The sequence below is a fragment of the Lepidothrix coronata genome, unplaced genomic scaffold (genome assembly GCF_001604755.1).
Source record: "Lepidothrix coronata isolate B3197 unplaced genomic scaffold, Lepidothrix_coronata-1.0 Scaffold187, whole genome shotgun sequence".
Taxonomy (NCBI): Eukaryota; Metazoa; Chordata; class Aves; order Passeriformes; family Pipridae; genus Lepidothrix; species Lepidothrix coronata.
Window position 1 is genome coordinate 432,807 of NW_016690367.1, and position 9,179 is coordinate 441,985.

Consider the following 9,179-nt stretch of genomic DNA (forward strand, 5'->3'; position numbering starts at 1 on the left):
AAAAAAAAAAAAAAAAAAAAAAAAAAAAAAAAAAAAAAAAAAAAAAAAAAAAACGAAAAAGAGAAAAAAAACACCCTCGTTCTGCTTATTCATTATAAGCGCTTGGCAGTGTGCTGTTAAAAACGTGCGATCTCTTGTTTTTAGAAGCATCTGTGCTTTAAGAATAAGGTTTTGTCTCCTTGAATGTGGCTCTTCATAATAATCTCTTGAAGTGCTGCGTTTTTGTCCTTAAAGTTCTATTTTATTACCTCTTCTGGATCGGTGAAGGTCGGTTTAACCCTTTAGAGATGAAAATCAGGAGCCACTTTAGGAAAATGTTGCTTTTTTTCTTTACTAATTCGTGGTTGCAATAATATTTTATTGAGGATTTTTTCCCTCCCAGCCCAGTCCTGCATGCTGAAGGAAGTGTGTGCTTCAGCACTGATTAAAGTCATGTATGAGTTAATGAGAAGCTTGCAGAGTATGTGAAGCAAGAGAAAATCTTTAACCAGCTCTGCTGTTCCTTCTACATACCACAAACTTGCACGCTGTAACCAGAAGGTGGATTGAATATGTGTGAAATGCTGCAGTAGGAGACTCTTAAATCGCATCACAGGTGGATGCTCACTCAATTTATACATTATCCTTTCAAAATACCTTAAAGTTGGGTGGGTTTGGCGGGGTTTTTTTTAAGCATTTTGAGACTTCGTATTTCCACGTCCATTGAAATCCTTGGATGAAAGGTGCTATAAGCTTACGAAATATGATTTTCTGGATTGTTGTTTTTTATTTTAAACAATGTTTTCCCCTCTGCTTCCCAGGTTAACAGATTGATAGCACAGAAGAGCCTCTGAGGTGCTGGAGGTACCAGCAGTGGTGTCAACATTCCAGTTGTGGGACTTCTAATTTAAGAAACATATTGTCATAAGGAATAAGATCAAGGCTGAATCCTGCTTGCATTTAGGTCCAAATGCAAAATATGCTTTGGAAGGAGTCCCCAGGGAACACTGAGAGTAATTAAGTAAAAATAAAACCTTTCACTTCAGCCCCCCCCTTCTCCTTTTAACACAGACAAGTCAGTGCGATGCTGTTTTCATTCCACCATTTTCATTATGTGTCCTGATATTTCTTAATTTCGTATTGCATCTGAAATCCTCGAGTGACTTATAATTTCTGTGATTTGGGGGTATTTCTAGACCATACTTTTAAAGAAGTCATCTCACTGTGTCCCAGAAGGAGCCATTGAACAGTCATTCTCATAAACAGCACTGAACTTCTTACAGCCTCGCTTTTCCAAACACCTTTTTTTTTCACCCCCCTGTAGTTTTAATCCTTAACTATTGAATTCCCTTTTCTTTACATTAAGTAAATATTTATTAATACCAGTTGAGGGGGTTTTTTTTTCATCTTTTTAAAAGAACAGAGCCTTGTCACTAAGATGATCCTTTCGTATTGAGGAGATGACATAAAAAAGGAGTGAAGGAGAGTTGTCTTGTGCTGGAAAATGCCATTTTTGGAAAACAATACTATAGGAAATGGAAATGAAAAATACATTTTATGCTGGTGGGAACTTGTAATGAGGCTAAGAGAGGATTTGATGTCCCAGAAAAGCAATGATTACAAGGGGAAAAGCGGGACTTTATCATCCATTTGTAAAAGTTCTCGGGCTGAATATCCTTTTGGGGAGCTGAAATTTGGCTCAAGTCTGCTTATGAACATCTGTTGAATGGAATTTTAAAAAGGCACAGATTATAATCTTGGTTTCTGTTGGCTGTTTAAGATGATAAAATAAAGCAAAATAAATTTTTCTCCAAGTACATTTGGGGAGTTTTTTTGTTAATAATGAGGTGGGTGAATGTTCAATTATCTCTACTGCTGGTTACCTGGTTGTATATGTGTTTCCATACATTTTTCTCCATTGCATATAAAATATTCCCTCTACCCCTTCCTATAGCTGTTTAATTCCATTTGAACACTCCTTGTAAGCTTTCAAGTTTTGGTTGGTTTGTTTTGGTTGGGGGTTTTTTTTTGTGACAGGAGGCTCTTGGATTTTGGCATCCGTGACATTTTTTGCACCAAGAATACAGTGACATATTCGAAGGGAAATTTTGAGAGCTCTTGGGTATTCCCAGAACTGCTTCGATTCACATCCTGCCCACCTGTCCCTCTGACAGGATTCTGTAAATTCAACCACTTTGTGTCCACTGGCTCTGGGTAGCACCACTTCAGCATCTATTTCTGCAGCGTTTGTGACCTCCAGTTATTCAGGGAGGTCTTCACTGTAATTTTCCCTCCTATTATTTTGCCTCTTTTCGCAGCCTGATGTTTTTTTTGCTCTTGTTTTCTCTTCCAAGCGAGGATGCTGTGAGTGCTTCAGCTCAAAATTTAGGTCATCTCCGATGGAAGAAGGGAGACCTAAAAAGTAAAAATAAGATTTCAGTGTGCCTTTAAAAGTGACAACTCTTTGGGAGAAAAAAAAAAAATGTGTGAGCTCACCTGTATTCTGTGGCAGTAGGGAATGGAGGGAGCCTTTGCTGATTCCAGAAGGAAAGCTGAGTATCTCCTTGGGAGGGTGGTTTCTCTTCCATGTTTTCCTGATCTTTCATTTTCACACCTGATTTGAGCTTTAATCACTCAAATTATTCATAGGCTTGCCCTGGAAAAAGAAGAGAGTGACCTTTCCCCATCTGGAGTAGATGGATTTGCCATCAACAATTGTAAATGGATGACTTAATGATGGGGTCTACGCTTGGAACTTTGAATTCTGTGATTTCACCGCGTTTCCGGAGTTCTGCACGTGGTCTTTTCCGAACTGGTAAGTTGAAGTCATACCACAGGGATTTATTCTTTGCAATTTCTCTCTTAGCACTGGGCTCCTGTCTACAAAGTGTTGATGATCCTCCCGAACTGCTGAGTCACCAAAGCACACGTGCCTTGCTCAGGATCAGGTCTGTAAGTTGCAGCTGTATTTTTTTTTTTTTTTGGTCTGTAATTATATCCAGTGTCTTCCATGACAAGGAGCCTCAGGACAATTTATGAACTCAACAAAAGTGCTGCCCGTTGGGGGTTATGTGATCACAGCTTTGCTGTCCCAGAGGGGCCAGAGAGCCCAAACTGCTCCTCAGTTCCTGTGGGTGGCTGGAATCAGCCACTGGAATTCCTAGATATCTGTCGCTCTTGCTTTTCTGTTACTTTAGTGGCTTAATTTAAATTACTAAGGAACTTGTGAGTCTGTTTTGTTTGCTTTCTGCTCTTCCCAGCAGCATTCTGCAGTTTTATATGTATTAAATGTGCTAAGCTTCATCTGGCCTAGATGTACAATAAATACCTTAGTCAATGCAGTTAAGTCCAGTTTCCTCTATTCACTCAGAAGAGATTTGTTTCTTATCTGAATTGTTCTTCCATTCAGAAGGAGAGAAGCCTTGCACAGCCAGAGCTCACCTCATAAATCACCCAGACAAATGGAACTTGGGGCAGGAGGAGATACAGAATGAGAACAGTTGTGATTTAGGCTCCATGAAGTTTGTGGAGCTGTGCCTCCCTTCACCCTTAAATATCCTCTGGTGTTTGGTGCCTTCCATTTGACAGAATAGGTCTAGTATTGATAACTTTTTAAATCAAAATACTAGAAAGACCCTCTTGGTCTTCATCCAGGCACTGCTCTGATATGCAGATACAACGTAATCTACTCACTAATTTACTTGGCTCTGTCATGGAAGATGGGGCTACCAGCCAGCAATCTGGGCAGCCACAGCACCTCAGAGGACCTGGAGTGCAGCTTCTGGGCCAACACTGGTAACACACAGGCTGCACCTCCTCCTAACCCCAGAGTCACCCTCTGGCTGTTTCTGCTGGTTAGAACTCTTCTGATGACTTCCCAAGCTGCTCTTTGCTTGGTCTCCTGCCCAATTGCAACAATTCGTCTCATTTTCGTTCAATACAAGGTTATCTATCAGTTCTTTTATAATGTCCTCATTACTTGCAGTTATGAAGTAGTGAAGGGGTTTCTTTTTGATTCCGAGACTGTTTGATGAATATATTTGTTGGCACCTGTCCTTGCTTCCCCCACTCCTTCCAAACCCACTTTAAGGACCCTCCACAACAATCTCGACGCCCTTAGTTACGAAGGGTCATTCCCTCTACAAGATTAGAGCTTCCTGTTGGTGTTCTGTCCTTTCTGGGCAAGGAAAGGCTGATATCTCTGAGCTCAGTTGTTGCTTCGTCTCCTCAGCTCTCCCAGGGCTCTTGCAGGCGCTTTCAGTTCTGCCTTAACATCTTTGATTTGGTGAGGTTCCCTCCTATTTACATTTCTTCACATGTATCCTCTTCCTACCATCTGCTACCTTGTGTTTTTCTCCTCTCTGAGAGGTAGTGACCATATTTCATGCAACGTCGTTCTACACGGTTTTCTTAACATTTAATTAAAAGGTTCTGAAAGAACAAAGCAGATTAGAATTCACCCATTCTGTGCAGGCACTTTAAGTGAGGAGGGAACAGCTCAAGAAAGAACCTTCAAATGCCTTGAATGAATTTGCAACCAAAATTTTGTGCACTGTTTATCCAAAGGGTATAGTATCAAATTAATTAGGTGAGTTTTATTACTGACAGAAGTTCAGGTTGTTATTAGAGAATGCCATCTTCCCTAGAAACTCTTTTTCTTTGGAATTCAGCAGGTCTCCTGAGTAGTATTTACTTTGGAGTGAGTGTGTGGCTGTGCCTTGTTAGATAAAAGCTGCAGTACTAAAACTGTTTTACTGAACTTAGCTCCTGACCTGCCTTCTGAGGCCACAGCTACAAAGGGATGATACATCAATCTAGTTTGTTTGATCTAATTACAGCTGTTTAACCATCCTGAGCACAAGTGCACTCACCCTACTTTGTTATGCTGATTTCAGGTATTTTCACTGTTAATCGGGTGCACGGTGCTTGGTTCTTTCTTGTATTAATTTACCTCTCGAGATATTCTCAGCAGTTATCCCATGGAGTGGTGTTCTGCTGCTCAGCTGGATGTTACTTTTCACAACGTGTTGACAGGGAATTCTCAGGAATTTGAGGATTCTGTGGGTCAACCTGACAAACGACTGTTCCTTTTCTCCTGGCATCCGTTGGGTTTGTTTGCTGGGTTGTTTGTTTTTTTTTCTTTTTTTTCCTGTGCAACTTCTTTTTCAAAATGCTGCACAAAGAAGAAACTTGGGAGATCCATCACAATGCATATTCCTGTGAGGTTGCACAGGTGGAAAGGTTTAATCCTTTGGCCTCACAGAGCTTTTGCTGCTTTGATAATAGAAGAAATGCAGAAAGAGAAACAGTGAGATGTCATCAACCTGCTCCTCCTGCAGGGGATTCCTCAGGAGCAGTTTCCCCAGTGATGTTCCTGGCTGTAGCCTGCTAGCAGGGACTGATAGCACAGGGCACTGGTGCAGAACTGGGACGGCCAGGAGCGGCAGCCAAACATCAGGATGACAAAATTGCATTCCTAGAAACCCTTGTGAGCTCAGCTGCAGGGGCAGGACACAACCCAAAACTTCCCTTAACATGCAGGAGCCCATTGCCACCTGTGCAAGAGCAGATTTCTGATTAATTCCAACAGAAAACTACCAGTTTTGCCAGGGATATTGTCATGGGATCTCTTTTAATGTATATATCTGATCTTCTCTGCTTGGCATAAGAAATTACCTACATTTTTTCCCAAGCACAGTCCAAGGACTGGAGCTCCACGGAGCTTCAAGGAATAAGCATGGCCTCTTGGGCCAGGAGAAAGGAGTTATGAACACAGAGAACAACTCCTCACTGGTTGCACAGGGCCTTGCTCACCAGTGGAGGTGATTTACCATGGAATGGGTGTAGGATGGTGTCACACAAACCTGTTAGAAATTTGAGCTTGCCCTGATGTGTGCAAAGCCCTGCCAGAGGCAGGGAAAGCTGTGGCAAGGTGTGTGGAATCAAGGAATGGAAAGATACTTTCAGTGTTACGGACATCCAGTGAAAAAGCCTCTGCAAAACAGCCTTTTTTTTAAGGAGAAACTGCATTAGGATTTTACAAACATGAGGTGACATAGCAATTTAATAAAAGAAACGGCGTTTGACTTTATTCACAATCACTGTTAGGTGATGTCATGCTGCTGTGGGCTGAGGTGGAGCTCGGTGGAGCAACAGAACTATCAAAGTAGTTTGGCTTGGCAAAATCAAACTAATAAAACAAGAAATATTTAATGTGAAGTGGCTTGTAAACTCTAAACTCAGTGTGTCTGTCTATCAGCATAAGGGATGTGCTTAGCACACTCCCTCAGCTCTCTGGAGCTGGCAGTTGGGAGGAGCTCCTCCAGGTAACTTCCCGAAGTGACAGCCTGTGACAGGGGCCCAAAACCGTGTGTTCTTCATCTCAAAGTCCACTTTTCTAATTGAGACATTCCTTTCCCACCAGTATTTTTCCTTCCTGTATTTGCTGTAATAACAAATATATCTGTCATAGAGCCATCAGGAGGTCCTTAGCTCCCATCCCACTCTGAGATAAGAGAGATGCCTATCTGTATCCCATACAGATGTTTGTGTATCCTGGCCTTAAAGAAATCAGCAATGCAGGGTTTTCTCCAACTTCCCATACAGTGTTCTCATTGTTCAAACCTCACTTTTGTTACTTTACCAAATCTCGCTGTGAATTAAGAATATTACCTCTTTATTTCCAGTGGACATGAACATTTGGCTGCTGACAAAATGGACTGTTGGTATTTCATCCCTTCCCATGAGCTCTCTCTTTTTTCTTTCCCTTTTTTTTTTTTTTCCCTAATTGATTAAGCAAATCCAGCATTTCATTTTGTTCCTGAAGGTTGGATTTCCCCAGCCTCCCAGCATTCTTGCTGCTCTCTTTGTGCTCTTTCCAGTTGCTTTGTATCTGCTTTTATTTTCTTATGTGGTACCTGAAAATGGGTAGAATATTCCAGCTGAGATTTCACTGAGTTCAGCAAGATAATTGTCAGGGGTGTCCTACGTAAAGCAGCTTTATTAAATATTTCTGTGATGTATTATCTTTATTGTGCTGACTCAAATTCAGTTTGTGGTCCATTATAACCACTGTCTGCCCAGCCAGTTGCTCCCCTCCTCATCCAGGCCCGTGTCTGGATCCTTGGCTACAAAAAAAAAAACCCTCCACTGAAAATGCCATCCCTGAAAACAAGGAGCTGAGGAGGCTTTTCAAATGCACTGTTCTCGTGAACTCCAAGTGTGTCAGCCTGCCAGTGGAAGTAGAACTGTGACATAATTGTGAGATAATATTAATTTTCAATATTGGATGAAGATTATGTTTTGTGTTATTATTACCGAGAAAGTGTTAATGTCCTAAAAGTTCTGAGATGGAAAGGGAGTGTTTGTTTGCAAATGGGAGAGAACACACGGGTCTTAGATTATCATTTTCTTGCTAAATGTTTCACTCTCTCATTAACAAGACAAGCAGAATAATTAGTTAATGGCCCTTTTTAAAAATAATAGAGTCCCTAGAGGTGAGGTGAACCAGAATTAAATCTGAAAGGCATTTGAAGAAAGAAGAAAACAACAGCAGAAAAGTCCTGGGATCCTGGTTTGCTCCCAGACATGGATGACATGAAGATACAATTGGTGGCCGTGAGGTGTCCTCTGGTGAGAACACTGAGAAAAAGAGAAATTGCAGAAAAAGGAAAGAAAAAAAGGAAAACCCCAAAGGAGAAGATGCTTTCTGGCTCTGTGCTAGTGCATGTTATTGTTTACAGAAAGATGAAGAGGTGGCAGACCCAAGGAAGGAGCCTTTGCCAGCATGGAACACTGTGTGTTTGAAATCATGGAAAACCTCCCCGGGGCTCAGACAGTCGAGAACAGGAGATCCCAAGAAGGGCAGCCATGGTTTGTTGCTATGTTGCCAGAGCAGGTACGTTCTGTGTGGAGAGATGAAGAGTCCTGAGATGGAAGACACAGGTGATCCATGTTCCTGGAGTGTTATTTATGATAGAAACAAAGGACCCTTAGAAAAGCCAGACCTGTGGTGTGAGCTTCTGGAAGGCACAGCCCTTTGGGATTTTTGGAAAGCTGTACCCCTAGAAAGTCCTGGTTTTCCAACAGTTCCCTGCAGAGGCAGAGGACCCCTCTCTCCTGAGGTGACAGTGTGTGCAGGCTCAGCTCCACAAGGATCACTGCTTAGTTCTCCAAGCACTGTCTGACACAGGGAATGTGCTGAGCTGGTCCCTACTCCAGGGCCCACATTAATTCTCTCTGTGTTCCATGTTTCTTCACGCTCCTGTGACCGGGATGAATTTACCAGGGGACTGACTGGTGTGTTCAATTTTCCTGTGTACATTCCTTACACTTTTGCCCATCCTAATCCAGTTCCTTGCACTGTGATGCAGTCCCTAATTATAAATTAAATCATACAACCTGCCTTCTCAAACTCGTCTCATTCAGAGTTTTCTTTTATCCTTGTTATTTGATGTTTGCTTCCATATTTTATTTATTGCATGTAATTCAACTGCTGCAGTAAATACAGAATCACTAATTGCAATGGATTTTCGTTGTGCTTATCACTATAGTGTCTGAATACTTTTTAACCACCATACATGTTTTTTCACAATGTTGCAGAGGTTTTCCTCTCATTTCACTGATGCAAAGTAGGGAAATTAATGGCAAAACTTTCAAAGTTCTCCACTGTGCCTGTATGTTCCAGAGTGACAATAAACCAACTTCCAACCAGCCCCAGTAAATTAATTGTGAATATCTTCTTCACCAGGTTGCAGAAGAGCTTTCAGGGGGGCTGCTGGTGCTGGTTATTTCCTCTAATTTGGAGTTTCCTCACACTGGGCTTTAGGAGTCTCTGTTGGCTGCCTCACACCAGGATTTTGAGGAAATTGTATCCCACTTCATCCATAAGGACATCAACCTCCAGCATAAAAACAGTAAGTCCCTTCCAGCCTGAGAGCCCCACTGGAAGGATTCTCTAAAACCTAGTTTTTCTAATAATAAGACATTCTATTCTAGCAATCAGCTTAATTGCACTCAGGCCTTTAGACATATATTTGGTGCCAACATAACCCTTGAGTTTAAATACCTGTGTTCAAGCCATAACCTATGTATAGGGACTCACCCTGTCCTCTCTTCCCTTTCTTTTGTTGGAGTTTGCTGAAATGAGGCTTCAGTCTTCTCTCCTGACAGATTCTCTGCTCTCATAACCGGCTCAGGGA

The 9,179-nt window shown here is 41.7% G+C and overlaps 1 long non-coding RNA gene across 1 annotated transcript; it reads left to right on the plus strand.

Moving 5' to 3' along the window:
- The first annotated feature begins 59 nt into the window (after window positions 1–59).
- LOC108505246 lies at window positions 60–8,262 on the plus strand. Its single transcript, XR_001877433.1, has 3 exons — window positions 60–595; window positions 801–2,794; window positions 7,722–8,262. It is a non-coding gene; the product is annotated as an uncharacterized LOC108505246 (long non-coding RNA).
- Window positions 8,263–9,179: the final 917 nt, after the last annotated feature.